This window comes from Mus musculus, chromosome 3, assembly GCF_000001635.26.
Source record: "Mus musculus strain C57BL/6J chromosome 3, GRCm38.p6 C57BL/6J".
NCBI classification, from domain to species: Eukaryota; Metazoa; Chordata; class Mammalia; order Rodentia; family Muridae; genus Mus; species Mus musculus.
Genome location: NC_000069.6, coordinates 55064508 through 55083098, shown reverse-complemented (window position 1 = coordinate 55083098; position 18591 = coordinate 55064508). Strand labels below are relative to the sequence as shown.

At 41.3% G+C, this 18591-nt stretch overlaps 1 long non-coding RNA gene across 1 annotated transcript in view; it reads right to left on the bottom strand.

Moving 5' to 3' along the window:
• Positions 1–18591, bottom strand: part of 4931419H13Rik (RIKEN cDNA 4931419H13 gene) — a 28761-nt gene that overhangs the window by 904 nt on the left and 9266 nt on the right. The gene's annotated exons all lie outside the window — the stretch shown is intronic.

Here is an 18591-nt window from a genome sequence, read left to right as displayed (position 1 = left end):
TCAGCTGGTGTTCCCTAGCGATCCCAGGGAGAGGCACTGTTATCTATGCTAGGTAGCTACACACCATGCACTTACCCTTGCAACCCTCCCCAACAGAGGAAGACATGGGGGGGGGGGGGGGAGACATTTAATAAACCCTGAGGATGGGAGAATTGTTAGAGTCAACGCCTTCTAGCTCTGGATCTGTGAAATCTCACTCCAAGTGGAAGTGTCTGCCCCAGTCTACAGTCCTCTCCCTCCTGAGTATCAGCTCGCACAGCAAGCACCCTGCTCACCAGATGGGCATTCAGCCACTATTTGTTCAATAAAGTTCCGCAGAGAAAACAACTATTAAACTGTCTGTCATTCTCTAGGTATATAAAATGGATCTCTGCTCTAGTCTTTGGTGCAATGGTCCACTATAATTGTTCCATAGGTAGGAACACGTATCTGATCTTCCCATTCAAACTGTCATTAGAGACTCTGCCTTGAATATCCTGGCATCTCTCTTACTGTTTTGAGAAACTACAAAGCCCACAAAAGGCATGATTAGCCTGTGGCTGTCACTGGGGGCTCACCGCCTGGCTTTGCAGTCTCATCTCCACCTTTATTGGTCTCCGGTTAACCTGTACTAGGCCAGATAGATACAGCATCAGGCTGCCTAGCAACAGCTCTACTCCTGTGCTAAGATTTTCCTCTCACATTTTGTTGTTATCGTTTTCGCTTCTATATTTGGATCTGTAATCCATGTTTAGGTCTTAATAATGATGCGAGGCAAGAATCAACACATTTCCATGTGGATATTCAAGAATCATTTGCTGAGAGGACCATCTTTTTACCATTGAATGTGATGGGTTCTGTATGGAAGATCTACTGAATGTAAGTCTAACAGCGCATTCAGGGCTCTCTGTTCCCCAGTCACTGAAGTTTATTCTACACAGTGATCGTAACTCCTAGAATATAAGAATAAACCCTTTATCATTTCATTTATTAAGCTACTTTGGCATTAATTTTTTGCATCAACTACCTTCCTGTTACTGTGACAAACTACCATGGTCAAAATCAACTTATGGAAGAAATAATTTATTTTCTCTTAACAGTTCTAGGCAGGCATTCCGTAATGACTGGTAGGGCAGATATGGCTGGATCAGGGAGCTGGCTGGTCACATCTCATCATGCAAGAAGCAAAGAGATCAAACTGGAACTGGGGTGAGGCTATGGACATTCAAAGCCTGCCGCCAGTGACCTATTTCCTCCAGCTAAGTTCTACCTCCTAAAGGTTCTGGAACCTCCACAAATAACACCACCCTGGGCACCACGTATTAAGCCACCCGAGCCTATGGAAGACATTACTCATTCAAACCACATGGCTTGCTTAATGGTTTCTAGTTCCTTAACATAGAAAGAAACCCTACCAACACAGGCGTCTGAAGCTGGAAGTGTACCCGTTAGTGGTGCTTTGGCCATCTATACATTTTGGTAGCCTATATTTTTGTCTTAATTTAGGTAAAGTACTAACTTCTTGTGTGACTTCCTTGACCCATGGATTGTTTAGAAAGGGCATTAATTCTTACATTCTCAAATGCTTGGGAGATTTCCTAAGTTACTTTCTTGTTTGTTTCTAAGTTTAATGTCCCTACGTTTAGCGAACATACACACACACACACCTCTGCTCGGAGGGTTGAACCTTGGTACAATTACAGTATCCCAGTGAGTGAGGAGGTAGGAACCTCTCAACGCTGACATCTGAGGCCTGTCTCCCCATCTCCTCTGGGGACAGGCTGTCATGAGACTGTCATGACTTCTGTTGCCAACACTTGTGTCTCATGGTTATACTTTTAGGCGTGTGCCATAAGAAGAATCTAGGGACTAAGAACTATTGGCTCTCTCTTTCTCTTCCTGTCTATATAAGCAATAATTGCCTGGACCAAAAAGAATTTCTTGTGTCCTTATTAGCCACAGCATGTGGGCCTTGGCTTCTCTTGCTGTGTGTTCCCCAAGAGATGTGCCTATAGCTGTCTCTCTGGGCCCTTCTGACATGTATGGAGTCTTATTTATTTCAGGCCTTTCCAGGCAACCAGAGACATAGGGATTTCTGAATTCTGGGTGTGGTGGCTTCATTTCCTGGATCTCTCTGAGAACTTTCTTGTGAATTCACTAAGATGCTTCTTGTCCTGGCCAGGATGGCAAACTCAGGTGAGCTGTGGCACAGCCCTTTCCTATCTGCAGCTGGAAAGCCACTGCAGTTCCCAGCCATGTCTAAGGGAGCGCCTTTGCTGGGGCCTTGGGTTAAGCCAACTCAGCCAGCTTCCAGCGGTGTGTTTTTAAAGCTTTCCCCATCCTGCTACAGAGGGATGGAGCCTGAGGAGAGGTCAGATAGCCCAGAGACAGTCTTAGAAATACCACAGACTCCCTCCCTGTTCAGCAGCCTTTATCATATAAGCTATTCTCAATGTCCACCTACAGTTATTGTTAAGAATACACCATGGTAGGCTAGATGTAACGCAGTTGTAAACCAATTACCTACAAGTGCGAGGCTCAACATTCAGTCTCTGGTGCTACAGAAATAAATGAACAGACTCCCACAGAAGGCTCAAGTCACTGAAGTGTTTCACAAGGCAAAGGAAAACATGGTTAATTCGTCTGAGAAAATGAAGTTAGTCCCTTCATCGCAAGTATCATCAGAACTTTGAGGGGCTTATACACAATCCAAGAGTTTGGAAAAAGACAGTCTAATACAGTTTTCCATGGACAGACCCATCTAGCCCGTGAACACCCCTGGGAAATGGCACACAGTTAACACCCATGCGGCAGTAGCTCTCTGTTGCCCTCTTGTGGTAAGTTGCTTCACTTCGGTCCTGTTCAGGGCTTAAAACCCTCCTTAGTCTTCCTGTTATCAGGTCCCCAGATCTGATTGCTTCTTCTATGCACAAATGGTTTTCATAGCTTCATAATGGCACGCAAGGATTCCAGGAAAGAAAAACGGCAGGAACTGCTTGTGTAGAAATTCCTTCTTGGCTGGATAGTTTTCTAGAAGTCTTACTTAGTTAGAACCAAAGAGTAGAAATTCTTTCTTGGCTGGATAGTTTCCTAGAAGTCTTACTAGTTAGAACCAAAGAAGCAATTCTGATGTCTGTACTTGATCTTCCATAAATAAATAAATAAATAAATAAATAAATAAATAAATAAATAAATGGTCCTGTTCCACAGCCTGCAAGATCAGGATGAACCGTGTTCAAAAGATGCTTGGGGCTGAGTGGCTTTGCGCATTGCTCACTCCGATACCACCTGTTCACAGCCCAGCTGTGCTCGACCATGGGAAGAAATAACAAGCAGGGATAAGTGAGAAATATCAAAGAGTATATTCTTGGAGCAAGAAAAGTATCACTTGACCGCCACTTAAGCCCTAACACAGATACCAAACTTCCGTTGCAATGTACCGGCAGTTTTAAACCAATGGCAGCTGAATCAGTTGGAAAAGACGAGGGCAGCTCTAAAAGGGTGGAGCATAGAGATAAGCAAGGAGGTAAAGGGGTGGGTGTTGGAAATGGTGTGGGCTGGAGAAGGAGAGGATGGAAGAGGCCAAATAGACAGCTGGTATTTGCTAATTAATACCGTGGTTGTGGAATAAGGAAAATAATCCCTACTAATTATTTTCAGATATAAAACCGTAGGAATATAATTGTTTTAAACACTGACTTGTACAGGACCGCATGCTCATTAACAACTTTCTAAAGTGTCAAGCGCTGGGCTTGGTTGGAAGCTGCTCACATTAATGTTTTTGTAGATGTTGTGATATAACTAAGGAATGCGTGACGTTAGCGTTTGCAAAGATGCAGGATGATGTCGACTTCGGAAGCTTCCAATGGCTTTAAATTCTTTTCCGTATAATATAACAAATCTGAAAATACCCTTGAGACTTGGGGGTTTCCTGGATGCTGCAGAAAGTATGAGGATTATAAATCCAAGCATGTGTGCACGTGTGTGTGTGTGTGTGTGTGTGTGTGTGCGCGCGCGCGTGCATGCACTCGCGCACATGTGTGTATGTGTGTGTTCGCAAAGTCAGAGACTCTCATCATTACTTTACTCTTCTCCCTTCAGTAAGAACCAGCATGGAGGGAGTAGTGGCAATAGAATCCCACAATCACCATTTTAATGAGGATCTGACTTTTCAAGTATCATAACTTTTCTGAGGCTTCCATTTTAACTCTGAAGCCTTAATACCAAATGTAACCAAATGCAATTGAGATAGTTCCGTGTAGGGGGGTGGAATAGTTTATTGTTTTCCTGTGTGTGCTACATCACTGAAATGAGTCTCTGACCACAGACCTTGCTCCTGGACTACTTCATGTTAAATATACAAAGAAACCAGAATCATGATTTTAAAACAGCAAAGTTTACCTATGATTTTTCTTAATGTTTTATTCAGTAGCTAAAGCTTATTTGATACGTGATCAAAGTAATGGAATTCTGGACGTTTTAGGATACAGTGGAGATGGCAGTAAAATTGATAGTATAATCTGGTCCTCAGTAGTAAATTTTATTATTTAAATTTAAACACCCAAAACAAGTATCTCTTTTAGACTGTTAGAGGAAATTAGAGCTCTGACGTCTAAGACTGCACAGGCACAGTGCAAGCAGCCCACAGGGGAGCGCTTGGTTGAATTCATGTGTGACCAACACACGTCTTCCTTGACAAAGAGCTGTTCTGTAAAGGCCTCTTGGCCCCAGCTGGCCTCAGGTTTAATGTGCAACATTTCTCATGGATTTCCTCCCTGCCGGTAGAGTATAAAAGCAGATGCCTCTTTAGATGTTACCCCTCGTTTTGTTCCCTACGTTACTGTAGGATGCCATTTTCCCACTTCCAGGGATTGAGCCATAAAATTTCATAGGTGGCATGGATCCAGGTCGTGTGCTCACAGATAAGAGCTAGAGGATCCTGGAAGGTTAAGCACACAAGGTTGTTCCCTCATGGGAAGGAATGAGATGCCTGTTTTCTGCCCAGAATGCTGGGAGCAGCTGTGCTTTCTAGACTGGTGACTTTTGTGTCGTCTACGAGGGTTCTACCCTCCCTGAGACCCTTATCTAAAGCTTGTTATTCTCAGTCAATCCATAGAAGAATACTTACAGAGTTTCTATGCAGTCACCTGGTCCTTGCTTAGCATACTAGGTTCCTCAGGGAGGTTTATGGATGCTTTTTTTTTTTTTTTTTAATGGACATGAGATTGAGTTAATTATCACCAGGAAACATTTCACCAAAACATTCTGTGCTTAAACATGCCTAAAATAAACCGCTTGCGGTTAGTCAGACTCTAGAAGTGTTAGTGACATCGGCTGCTCAGCCGTGTTGAGCTGAACTGCTTCCTGGCTTCCAACTGATCATCTCTCTGCAGTCCTGTGAAGGTCACAAAGGCCCTGGCGTAATGTAAACAAGGCTTCTCAAGAAAATAAAAACATTCAAAATAAAAGGTACTCTCACCTGGGCACTGGAGTATGGCTCAGTGGTTAAGGGCACCTTGGCTGCTCTTGCAGAGGACCCAGGTTTTGTTCTAGACTCCAGATGATGGCCTACAACCACCTGTAACTCCACTTCCAGGGGACTTGATGCCCTTTTCTCGTTTCCCTAGGCTTTTGTACACACGCACACACACACACACACACACACACACACACACACACACACACATGTACGCGTGCACGCGTGGGCGTGCTCATGAACTGGACCTTGTCATCTAGTAGCATGTCCCACAGGCTCTCTAGCTACCACCTGGAGGTACCCCTGGTGTCTGTTCACAGAACAGGAAGGAGCCCGGATAAAAAATACCTGGCAGAAGCCCTGGGTCAGGAATCTGTCTTGGTCTAAGCTTATTATTATGTACCTGTGTCTTCAGCTCTTGTACATAATAATAGCTCTGAGGCCCTAGACTTCCTGACTCAAGATTTCCTCATTCAATAGCCCAGTGACCAAGGACTTCACACACACACACACACACACACACACACACACACACACACACACACACACAAACACACACACGGAACCTCAGCAGAGGGTGGAATAGACTCAGGCTTTCCATACCCAGGACAATCTTCTCTTCATACTACTCCATAGCCTTGGTGCCACATGTATGTGGTAGCACCTCTTCCCTGCCATACGAGGAACGGCAGTGACAGACTGATGATGGGCACGCTGTGAAAGAATTCACCAAGACAAAAGGGCGGGAGAGAGTTTATTAGATCAGAATCAGGCAAGACAGCAGAGAACAGTAGGAAACACTCAACAGGCTCCTGTCACAGGGTCTATGCAGGCTGGCACTTAATGTCACTGTACAGTTGCTTAGGCTTGTTTGTTCAAGACAGGGCTTCACTATGTAGCCCTGGCTGGCCTGGAACTCACCATGAAGACCAGGCTGGACTTGCACTCATAGAGATCAGCCTGCCTCTGAGTGCTAGGATTAAGAGCCTGTGCCAAGACACCAGGCAAGCTGTTTAGCTCTCAATGGGTGGGACACCTGTGTAGGGTTACTTGTGAGTTAGGAAGATGACGCATCATTCTACTGAAGGGCAAACTTTACCGTATGGGTTGTCTCTCTTTGGGACCTGGATCTTTGTGCAACATAACATGCTTAAGTCACTAGAGAGCAAACTCACGATTGTCTGAGCCTGTTTCTTAAAGGGTGGAGTTCTCTGTAATCAAGATACACCAAGATAGATTGTAGAGCCCGGGATGGTGATTCGAGCCTGGGATTCTAGCACTTGGGAGATGAGGCGAGTGTGTGTGTGTGTGTGTGTGTGTGTGTGTGTGTGTGTGTGTGTGTGATTTCTCTGGTATCCAAGTGTTCGGGTCCAGAATGGCTTTAAAAAATCCTGCCCACTCAGTTACTCACATCTGACTGTTTCAGTCACCTTGTCTCCTTTATTGTTGATCTCTCAAGGATGCCTGTGACATTTTCATTAAATCCAGTAACAAGCAAATCCATGTAGTCAAGTTAAAAAGCAGCAAGAAAGCACCGTCATTGCTTCATTTGGGAACAGTGGCTTATTTAAAAGATAAGTATTGTATCAACTAAATTGTCCAAAAATAGCTTTTGAGTTGTAAGAAGACTACACAAGTAATAGAAATAATATCTAAACAGCTCCACATATTCTAATTTTTCGGAATAAATGTAGATGTCTTAGAGCTGGTACCTATTCTGGATGCTTCTCTTTGTGGCGTCAGACAGCAATAGTACCAACAGAACCCAAAGCCTTCAATTTCCAAAGCTATTTGTCCCAGAGTTTCTTTGATATGTCCCTGGTGTAAGTGGATCCAAAATGCTTTTGCAGATAAACATTTGAAAGTGAGTTTTATATCGTTTCTGAAATCTGGCAAGGGAAATTATCTCTAGAGGGATCCATCTCATTATGTCGGCAGTTTTTATTAAGTTTTAATCAGCCTTTTCATTGTTGAAGAGCTCGTGTTCCCAGGAGGTGTAAGTTCAGGCACCCAGAGCTTGAAGCTTAAATATATAATCTTCACAAAGGTCTAGCTGGTCTTAGACACTGGTTGGTTAATAACACAGAATTAAATAGCTCTGCCAGAACGGGATCTGTCACAGACACCCACAAAAGTCACAGTGGGTGGCACGCTCCAATCAACCACAGCAGGAGGGCAGCACAGAGTTGGAACTGTTGTGGAGACTAAGCTTCATATTTAATTAATCCTGAAAGTTTTAATTAGCAAACTGTCATACTAATTAATGTTCCTCAGATCCTGGGGAAAGGAGACCAGCGTTGAGGTGATCTAAATCTGCCCCTTTAAAAACAATGGTTCTCATTCAGGATGGGTGTTCAACCTCAATTTAATTCCTTAGCTCAAAGACCGATCATGCTGCCTACTAATTTTGAACCACAGAGTTTCCCAAGTGAAAATCAATTAATTCAACATTCACAGTTAGCCACTGTAGGTTTTAGAAATAATTACTTTTGTCAGTCTACCAGAAGACAGTGGTGCCATCTTTCCAACACTGGGCACTGTGCAGAGACTCAAATGACATGTCTTTCCTTTAAAATTTAACACTCCATTTTAAAGTAAAAGGTTTTCATTTTCCTGATTGGATCACTCTGAGTGTGTATAAGTATATGTACTAAGATTCATAAAGGCATTATAAATCTATTTAATTGAACATTAGATGTTGTCGGCATGTGCAGGGAGCTTATGATGTGGCTGAGTTTGCAGAGGAGTTTGAGCTGTGTGCTTCTTTTCCAAGCTAAGGATATGTGTCAGCTCTAGGCCTTTCCAAACAGGAGCACCTGAGCCTTTGCTCACAACCTCTGGGATGTAGCCACATCACAGGCTGCCAGGAACAGTTTCTCAACCAAAGGTCCATTGTTTCTTTGTTGGAACGATCTAAATTAGAACCATGGAGTTACCTCTGGGGATCTTTGTTCAATGGGCCTTGTGTCCATGACGTCTTCTTCAGATAGTAATCATGCCGTAGCATGATTCGGTGCCAGGAATTTGTCCACTGTAAACAAGGCCCACAGTCCCATACCCAGCACCACAAAGAAGAGGTGGGCCATACTGGTGAAATATTCCCTCTACAACAGTCTGAATGGGCTCTCATGCGACTATACAAAGTGGTGAGCTGGTGATTGAGTGAAGCCCCTGATAATAACAAGCGTGCTGATGTGTGTCTGTAAACCAAGTTAAAAAAAAAAAAAGTAAAACAATTCCAGATTACTCATGGACTTGCACTAAAGCATATTAAAGAAAGGTAGTATTCTAAAACATTATACATGCTGATTTAATATGATGATATAAATGCTGATATAAATGTGAGCTAATTTCCACTCTCTAAATGAAAACTGTATACAAAACTTTTTGGATACATAAACATAATAGGTGCTGATAAAAGAGATAAATTAGTCAATGATTACCTGGACTGGTTAGTATGAATTTAGTTATAGAGATTATATTGAATACAATGTTAATTTAAAAATATTTCTTATTTCAAAAAGTTTTTACTTGTATTATGTATTCATAAATATGCGGGCAGTACCCAAGGAGTCCAGAAGAGACCCTCAGATTTCCCTGGAACTGGAGTTATAGATGGATATAAACCACCATGTGGGTGCAGCAAACCAAACCTTGGCCCTCTGGGAGAGTAGCCAGTGCCCTTAACCACTGAGGCATCTCTCCAGCTTTAAGACTTCTTGCTTTTGAAAGGTATCCTTTAACAGGAAACAAACAAACAAACAGATGAACACAAACCCCTCTATTCTCTTCCACTGAGCATAACAAAATAAGTTAACAAAAAAGTTTTTTGGTTTTTTTTTTTTTTTTTTAATCACAAAATGTTCTAAGCATCACAGAAAGTCTATGTTTCCTACAGGCAAAGGTCAGGGGTCAGAGAGGTGAAGGGCAGAGAAAGGATCTTAGAATTTCTTTGCTGCTAATGTTTGGGGTTAGAGAGGGATGTTGATCCAGACAGAACTTATGTCCTGACTAGAGAGGACTCTCTGATATGAGCAGCAAGGAGACCTTGAGTTAATGTATATGTATATATGTGTGTGTGTGTGTGTGTGTGTGTGTATGATATTAGTTTCCTATCAATGCAAATTTGTTAAAAATATTTTCCCATTGTGTGGAGTGTTGTTTTGTTCAAATGACAGTGTCCTTTGCCTTACAGACGCTTTTTAATATCATGAGGTCCCATTTACTAATTGTTGATCTCAGTGCCCGTGCTAGTGGTGCTCTGTTTAGAAGAAAGACCTTTTCCTGTGCTGATGAGTACAAGCCCACTTGAACTCATCCCCCCACTTTCTCTTCCATTTGGTTCACTGTGTCTGGTTTTATGTTGAGGTCTTTGATCCATCTGGAGTTGAGTTCTGTGTGGGTGATAAGTATGGATCTATTTGGATGCTCCTGCATGCAGCTGTTTGACCAGCACCGTTTGATGAAGATGCTTTTTTTCCTTCACGGAGTGTTTCTGGCTTATTGATCAAAAATAAGGTAACCATAGGTTTGTGGAATTACATCTGGGTCTTCAATCTGAGTTCACCGATCAACATCAAGTCGGGTTTTATGCCATCCTATTTTTATTACTATAGCTTTACAGTACAACGTGAAATTGGAGAATTGTGATACCTCCAGGAGTGTTTATTGTTCAGGATGGTTTTAGTGATTCTAGGCTTTGTGGGTTTTTTTTTGTTTTGTTTTGTTTTTGTTTTTGTGTGTGTTGAGAATTGTCCTTTCAAGATCTGTGAAGAATTATTTTGGAATTTTATAGGGATTGCATTGAATTTACAGATTGCTAGGATGGCCATTTTTACCATGCTAATTCTTCTGATCCGTGAGCCTAGGAGATCTTTCCATCTTCCGAAGCCTTCTTCAAATTCTTCCTTCAAAGACTCTAAGTTTTTATCATACAAGTCTTTCACTTGCTTGGTTAGTTACTCTAAGATATTTTATATTATTTGGGGCTATTGTGAAAGGCATTGTTTCCCTGTTTTCTTTTTTAGTCCCTCTGTCATTTGTATATAGGACTACTGGTTTTTGTGAGTTAATTTTCTATGCAGCTACTTTGTTGAAAGTGTCTATCAGCTGTAGGAGTTTTTTGGTGAGACTTTTAGGACCAGTTGTATATACTATCATATCATCTGCAAACAAAGGTAGTTAGACTTCTGCCTTTACAATCTGTATCCCCTTGATCTTCTTCGGTTGTTTAGTTGCCTTAGCTAAGACTTCAAGTACTGTGCTGAATAGGCAAGAAGAGAGTAGACAATGTTATTCCTGATTTCAGTGGAATTGTTTTGAATTTGTCTCCATTTAAATTGTTATTGGCTCTGGGCTTGCAGTAAACTGCCATGATTATGTTAAAGTATGTAATTTGTATCCCTAATCTCTCAAGGGCTTTTATCATGTAAGAGTGTTGGATTTTGTCTGTACTGTTTCTGCATCTGATGAGATGATCATGTTTTTTTTTTTCTTTCAGTTTATTTATATAGTGGATTACACTGATGGATTTTCTTAGATTGAACCATCACAGCATCTCTTGATACAGCCTACTTGATTTTGGTGGATGACCTATTTGTTATGTCCTTGGATTCGGTTTACAAGTATTTTATTGAGTATTTTTGCACTGATGTTCATGGGGGAAAATTGGCCTGTAATTCTTTGTTGGGTCTTTATGTAGTTTGGGTATCAGGGTAAGTGTGGTTCTGCAAAATGAATTAAGTGATGTACCTTCTCTTCCGGTCTTGTGGAATAATTGAGGAATATTGACATCAATTCTTCTCTGAAAGTCTGGTAGAATTCTTTGCTAAAACTATCTAGCCCTGGGTATTTTTCAGTTGGGAGACTTTTAATGACTGCCTCTATTTTACTAAGGGTTATAGGTCTATTTAGATTACTTATCTGATCTTGATTTAACTGTGGTGAGTGATACCTATCAAGACCATTTTTTTTCCAGGTTTTCCAATTTGGTAGAAGTACAGGTTTTTGAAGTATTTCCTTATGATTATATTTCCTCTATGTCTGTCCTGTTTCCCTTTCAATTCTGAGTTTGTTAATTTGCATATCCTCTATCTTTGTGTGTCTTTTAGTTTATTTGGATAAGGTTTGTCGATCTTATTGCTTTTCTCAAAGATTCCACTCTTTGTTTTTTGGATTCTTTGTATCTTTTTTGTTGTTGTTGTTTCTATTTTATTGATCTTAGCCCTGAGTTTGATAATTTTTTGCCATCTACTTCTTTGGAGTGTGATTTCATTTTTTTTTTTCTTCAAGAGCTTTCAGGTGATCTGTGGAATGCTAATATGATAGATATCTCTCCAGTTTTTTTACATAAGCACTTAGTGTTATGATCTTGCCTCTGAGAATGGCTATCATGTGTCCCATAAATTTGGCTATGTTGTGTGCATTAATTTTCATTCAATTATAGCAAGTCTTTAATTTCTATCTTGGCTCATTTTTTATTCAGTAGTGAGTTGTTCAGTTTTCATGAGTTTGTAAGTTTTCTGTTGTTCCTGTTGATATCTATCCAGCTTTATCCATGGTGGTCTGATAGAATGCCGGGCAACTTCAATTTTCTTTTTTATGTTGAGACTTGCTTTTGTGTCTAGGTATGTGACCAGTTTTGAAGAAAGTTCCATGTGGTGCTGAGAAGAATGTATATTCTTTTGTATTTGAGTGAAATGTTCTGTAGATATTTGTCAGGCCCATTTGTTTTATAACATTGGTTAGCTCCAGCATTTCTCTGTTTTGTTTTTGGCTAGATGATCTATTGGTGAGAGTTGGGTATTGAAGTCTCCCATTATTTGCATGTGAGTGTCAATATGTGATTTAAGCTGTAGATGTGTTTCTTAAAAGTGGGTGCCCTTGTGTTTGGGGCATAGATGTTAAGAACAGAAATGTCCTCTTGATGGATTTTTCTTTAATGAGTGCCTTTCTTCTCTCTTCTGATTAGTTTTGGTCTGATATCTTTTTTTTTTCTTTCAGATTTTAAAATGGCAATACCAGCTTGCTTCTAGATCCATTTGCTTGGAACATTTTCCCCATCCTTTTACTCTGGTGCAATGTCTGTCTTTGGTGTTAAGGTTTGTTTCTTGGATACATCAGAAAGATGGATCCTATTTTCTTATCCATTCTTTTAGTCTGTGTCTTTTTATTTATTTGAGATCATAGATATTGAAAGGTATGAATTACCAATGATTATTGATTTCTGTTATTTTGTTACTGGTGGTGGTGTTAGTGGTGTGTGTGTGTTTTCCTTTTAATTTCACTAAATTGAGAATATTTATACCTTGTGTTTTTATTGTTATAGTTAACCTCTTTAGGGTGGAGTTTTCCTTCTAGCACTTTCTGTAGGGCTAGATTTGTAGATACATATTGCTTACATTTGGTTTTATGGAATGTCTTATTTTCTCTATCAATGGTGATTGAAAGTTTTGCTGGGTATAGTAGTTTGGTCTCTTAGAGTCTGCAGCACATCTGTCCAGGCCCAGGCCCAGGCCCATAAGGCTTTTAGAGTCTCTATTGATAAATCAGGTATCATTCTAATAGGTCTGCCTTTATATGTTACTTGGTCTTTTTCCCTTGCAACTTTAAATACTTTTTCTTGTTCTGCCCATTCAGTGTTTTTATTTACTGAGGGACCTTTCTTTGCTGGTCCAATCTGATGTTCTGTAAGCTTCTTGTACCTTGATAGGCATTTCCTTCCTTAGGTTAGGAAATTTTTTCTTCTATTTTGTTGAATTTTCTTCTATAATTTTGTTGAAAATATTTTCTGTGCCTGTGACCTGGGTTTCTTCTCCTTCTCCCTTTCTTGGTAGTTTTAGATTTGGTCTTTTCATAGTACTCCAGATTTCCTAGATGTCTTGTCTGAAAGCCAGCTCAGCATCTAGGTACTGAGGAAGGCAGGGAGGTATGGCGTTGGTGAGTGGGGCCAAAAGCTGATGGCTTCTGGCAATTTAACTCTCTCTTCTCTCTCTCTCTCTCTTGCTGTTCTGAGGCCAAAAACTGATGGCTTTTAGCAATTAATTCCTGCTGATGGCAACAGGGACATTAAGAAAAGAAACTTAGTTACTTGGGCTCTTTACTCTTTGACTCAGGTGCCTCTGGATGATCAGGTGAGAGGCTCTGAGTTCATTAACTTCGTGAGCCAGAGAGAAAACAAAAGAAAGAAAGTCAGGGGCATGTGTGCAGACAGACAGACACAGAGAGAGAGAGAGAGAGAGAGAGAGAGAGAGAGAGAGAGAGTCAGTCAGACCTGACCACCTGTTTCATCAATTTCACAAGTACATATGCATCCATCCTTATATACATACACATATACATATGTACATACATAAGGCATATATACATGTAAATACATTTAGTGGATGGAGCAGACCCCTAAGAGCTGTACTTTATTTTTTCTCTCAGACTTTTTATTCCTTTTTAGACAGAAGTTCTTTATAAAATTACCTCACAGATAAAATGTTACACAAAAGGAAGTTACAGAGGATGTTGATAGTTTCTAGTTTCTAGTTTTTGTTGTTGTTGTTGTTTGTTTGTTTGTTTGTTTCTAAAATTCCTTCAGCTTGGGTTTTCTTGATTTTATTCCCATTTTTAGGTCTTGAACAGTTTTATTCATTTCCTTCTGCTGTTTGTGTTTTCTGGATTTTGTTGAGGGATTTATTCATTTCCTACTTAAGGATGTCTATCATCTTAGCACACAGTATTTTAACATCTTTTTTCTTGTATTTCAGGTATGTTGGGATATTCTGGGCCTGCTGTGATAGTTTCTGGGTTCAAGTAGAGACAGAATGCCCTGGCTGTTATTTATTGTATTTTAAAGCTGATATTCAGCATCTAGGATTGGGAAGTTTATACATCTAGGTGGCAATATCTGGTGTTGTCTTTGTTGGGTGGGTACTCTGTTCCTTGGTTTTTGTTTCCTTTCTGGATTTTTAAGAGAGTATTGTGGCTGTGTGTTGCCTGATAGGAAATTTTCTGTGAACCTGAGAGATGTAGCCACTGGGGATTCCAAGTAAAATGCGTGTCTGGGTATCAGGAGCTGACACTCAGGAATAGGGATAACCTAGGGCTCTGATGGGGTTCACATGAGAGGAAAGCATAAATGTTCCATGAAGATCTTCTTATTTAGGCTCCTTGGAATAGGGGCAGAGAGTGAAGAACAGTCACTCTAGCAAGTCTGCTATAGTACCTGCTGAGTTGGGAACTGGGAAAAAGCAATAAGTAGGGGGAAGGAGGTTAGGAGGGAGGGTCTGTGGGATGCACAGGAGATATGGGCAGAGGAGAAGGAAGACTGCAGCAGGTGCTCTCTTGCAGAGCTGAGGACGAGCCTGGGGGGAGTGGATTTGGAGGAGAGGAGGGAGTGGTAAACAGCCTGCTCAGCTGGTGTGTTCACAGGGAACGCCTGCTGGTGTTGGAGGCTGGGGTGATAGGATGCACTGGGGAAAGGAAGCTTAGAGGAGCCGATCTTCATGATATACCAGGGATGGGGTCAGAAAGGAAAGGGAGACTACTGCTGTTCTACTACACAGCTGGGGATGAGACTGGGGGGTTGGATTTGGAGGAGAAAAGAGAGGAGTAAAGTCCGTTGGTGTAGCGTTTGTAGCCGCTTTGGCACCTGCCCAGGAGCTAGCTATCTTTGGATCCGAGAATGAAAGACACACACTCATCAGCTTATTTTTAAGATGCCTTGGCTGCTTCAAAGGCTGGGCACTCCTAAACCTTCCCCTGCTACCCCAGGCCCAATTTGGGAACCTGAAATCTCACATGGCTGTTTGGCTTTATCTGCCACCTCTCCTGCATCCCATCCTGATACTCCTGAGTCATGGTGATTCTGCTCTGTTCCTTTCTGCATCCTCACCCATGCAACTCTAAGGGTCCTACCCAGTGTCCAGCCATTGGCCATTGATTGAACAAAAACTGACTCAGGACAAGGGCCTTTCGCAGATTCCTGAATGAATCAAAGCATTAGAACCAATCTTCATCCAGTTAGCTCATCTTTTTCCTGCTCAGCTTGTGTGTTTCCAGGGAATCCTGGAGATATTTTCAGTAGCCACTAACCTTGGCTGGTACAGTCTTGGGTTGTAAATGTTCATGGAGATTTAAAGCATAAAGTTAGTTCACAGCACAAATTAGTTAGTTATATATGGGGATCAGAGATTATTTTCCATCTGATTTCATAGATTTTCATCGGATGTAGCTTATGTACTTGTTCTGTTAACTAAGTACTGTTCTGTAATCGTGGAACAAAGAAAGCAGATGTTTTGTTAATATTCTGAATGTTCCTAAATGACTACAATTTTAAATTAAAAGACCTAGTAGTTTTCAGTAGTGGTTCTTAGTAATAGTCCTATTTATTATATATGTGCACACATATGTTTTGTTTCTTCAGTCATAAGATTTTCAAACGTAACAGCAAGTGAATGATCCCTCCCTTAAAAGAACATAATCATACTACTGAGTAATTTCCTATTTAAGCTATTCATAAAGACAGGGATCTTTTCTCCAAATTGTAGATTCATATGGGAAATAAAAGAGGGATGATATATGACTTAAGAGAGAAATGACTAAACAGAGCATTTCTGATTCATGTAATAGATCACCACCTAAGTGGATAAGTCTTAATTCCCCCGCTGAGGCCCACGGGACAGCTCGTCACTGTGGCTGATTGATTCACTCGTGTGAGTCGGGAGTTAACATTATTCATCACAGAGAGATCGGAGATGCTGTTGGACGGCGGTAGTTAATCTCAACGTTCTACTATTACCCATGTTAGAGAGGGGATCTGTGACTGTACCACCCTGAACGTGCCCAGTCCTGTCTGGAGTCATGAGCTAAGCAGAGTACGGTTTGGTTAGTGCTGGAGCTGAGCACTGGATCACAGGATGCTTTGGAAAAGAAGCCCCCACGAGCTCTGCAAATGGAACACCCCCCAAATGTCTCTTCCTCCTATGCTCTGTTCTTAGCTTGAACCCAATAGAGATCGGATTCTTCTTTCTCCTTACCCACAAAATAAATTCCTATTTTGATTCATGTGTGTGACGTAGTGTGTGTGTGTGTGTACTTTTATTTATTTCCTCCTCAGTGAAAAGATTGAAAGCCGCCTTCCTGTAAAACAAAGATAAGAAAGCGTGGTTCAATATCTGCTTCTGGTGGGGTAAGATATTGACTGTGTGTTCAAAGCAAGTGAAGAGGAAATAATGAAAATGTTATTTTAATCATCTCAGATACAGCTCGGCCTCTCCCTCTCATTACCTCACCTCACCGCTGAGGACATAGCCTTGCTTTCATTGACTTGGTAAATAAATCCGCAGCCTGTTTTCCCAGAGGGCTGGAACAGCAAAATGCCGCTAGAGTCCCCTCTCTAGCTCACTAGCTTCCAGCGTGAGTCACCTTCATTGTTCCCCAAAGAAATTACAGAGCAGGTGGTTTATGTCGCACACTTAACATAAATTACAGGAAAAGAATAATTTAGGGGAAAACCTGTCCCCAGATCCATGCATTTATATCTACAATAACAGAACTGCCTTAGTGGGCTGTGATTGGGCTCAACCGGAAGTATTTCAATCCTGCTCTAGAATGGTGACTACCTATGCTGAGTGATCACATGCAGAGAAACATACTACATACTGCATACATAGCTATGAGATAAGTTAAATAAAATACACAGCTCTTCAGGGCGCTCTGCATCCCATGCTCGGCAGTCCCACACGGCCAGTCATTACTGTACTGGACAGTGCAGTCTCAGCTGACTTTATCCCTCCAGATGCCCCAGTGGTTCATCTCATCCTACCTCTCTCTGTTTCTCTCTCTCTGTCTCTCTCTCTCTGTGTCTCTGTCTCTCTGTCTCTGTCTGTCTATGTCTCTCTCTGTGTCTCTGTGTCTGTCTTTCTCCCTTTCTCTCTCTCTCTCCCCCCTCTGTGTGTGTGTGTGTGTGTGTGTGTGTGTGTGTGTGAGTGGTCTGTCTGTGTGGGTGTGTGCAGGTACCCACACAGGCCAGAAGAAGGTGTTAGATCCCCTGGAGCTGGAGTTATAGGTGGTTGTGAGCCTCCTGCACAGGGTGCTGGGAAGTGAAATCAGGTCCACTGTAAGAGCATCACAGGCATTTAACCACTAGATCATCTCTTCACTCCCCATAATTTAATTCTTAAATAACTTTTCCTTTTTCTTTGTCTTCTCTCCACCACTCCCCCCCCTCCCCCACTTTTATGGTTTTTCAAGACAGGGCCTCTCTGTGTGGCTCTGGCTACTCTTATTAAGCAATTAGCATTTTTATTGGAGGAGGTTTAGAAATTATAATAAGCCTAACAAACCTCAGTATTATTAAATAATACCAGGGTGAATATTTAACTATTTAATATTTCATGGTCACTTTTATTTCTTCTCATATAAATGCAACACACATCTCGTAATTTATCCCCTAAAGTATTAGGAATAGTTCTAGGCCATTTTTCTGTATATAATTTTATATGGATGAATTATAAAAATTCATGATTACCAAACATTTCTACTGTATTACACTCTATTTTCCTGGATAATTTGTGTGTGTGCACATCTGCATGTATGTAAGTGTTTGTGTGCTCACCCTTGTGGGTGCCTGTGGAGGAGAGCAGAGATTTGTGTCACGTGCCTTTTTCAATGGCTTCACCACAGTAGTTTTCTGAGATGGGTTTCTCTGACTTAAATTTGTTAGCTCAGGCTTTGAAACCTCCCATGTAGCTAGGATTAGTAGGAACTAAATTTGATGGACGCCTGAACCCACGTTGTTTTCTTACCTATATATAGGGCATGATTTAAAGAAATGGATTCAGAGTGTCCTAGATTTCTGCCCTAAGAAATTTTTGATGCGTGACATTTGTATTTAAACAGCAACAGAAAGTGTATAATAACATGGGGTGGTATACCTGCTTAGAGAAATTGATGTAAATAGCTGGGCTGCTTCTCTTTCAGCAATGGGTAATTGGAGTGAGGTCAGCAGGCAGGGCAGGGACAAAAAGGTCTGACCACCAGGTGGCGGTAGCACACAGTACAAGGAGGGTGGGACCCTGATCAGTTTGCCTGCTGAGGCAGGAAGTCTTTCTAGCCCAGAGACCTGCTGGAGATAATGGACTGGGGAC